The sequence below is a fragment of the Alligator sinensis genome, unplaced genomic scaffold (genome assembly GCF_000455745.1).
Source record: "Alligator sinensis unplaced genomic scaffold, ASM45574v1 scaffold140_1, whole genome shotgun sequence".
Classification (NCBI taxonomy): domain Eukaryota; kingdom Metazoa; phylum Chordata; order Crocodylia; family Alligatoridae; genus Alligator; species Alligator sinensis.
The window spans coordinates 1,161,135-1,161,966 of NW_005841836.1; the positions used below are offsets into that span (position 1 = coordinate 1,161,135).

General features: G+C 60.0%; 1 protein-coding gene across 1 annotated transcript in view; it reads left to right on the top strand.

The window, feature by feature from the left end:
* The window catches only part of CFAP61 (cilia and flagella associated protein 61), a 227,572-nt gene that overhangs the window by 220,118 nt on the left and 6,622 nt on the right, over positions 1-832 (top strand). The gene's annotated exons all lie outside the window — the stretch shown is intronic.

The following is an 832-nucleotide window of genomic DNA, read 5'->3' on the forward strand; positions in this document are numbered from 1 at the left end:
AGGGGGGCCGGCGCCGGGCGGGGGGCTGAAAAGTAGCCATGTGTGAGGAGCTGTTGATTGTTTTCTGGTGAGAGAAGTGATGATAAGGTTTGGATAAAGTGTCCGCGGCTCCGGCGGGGGGGGGGGGCGGGGGGCGGGGGGGTCAGACGCAGCTGTATGCTAATGCAGCGCGCAGGGAACAGGCCCGCCGCCTGCCCCGTGCCGCGGGGAGGGGCCGTGTAGCGCGCGCCGGCTCCCCCGCACTCACACACGGTTACACTCAGTCACAAACACGCGGACACGTACTTACAGTCTCACAGTTACACTCACAGTGACACATAGTCACAGTCTCAGTTACGCTCAATCACATATATACACAGTCTCGCGCACAGGCTCGTGTACACATTCGCACAGTCTCAATCAGTTACAGTCACATATATAGTCTCACGCGCGCGCACACATTCAGTCTTGCATGTACACGTACATATACAGTCAGTCTCAGTTACATTCAGTCTCACACGCACACAGTCGCACACATGCACAATCTCACGCACAGACATATATACAGTCAGTCCCACACACTTACACCCACAGTTACAGACACACAGTATCACACGCACACAGGCTCCTCGGGGCCTTGTGCCAGCCCCCCCGCGCCTTGCAACAACTGCCCCGGCGCTGCAGCCCCTCGCACGCGCGGGTAAAGCGGAGCCTCCCTGTCCCCGCCAAACTTTCCTCCCAGCAAGGCCGGCTCGGAGCAGAGCTGCCCCCGGGCTGCGGAACGGGGCGGCAGATCGCCGCGGCGCTGCGCGAAACTTCAGCAGCACGAAATACTTCGGGCCCTTTTTTTCGC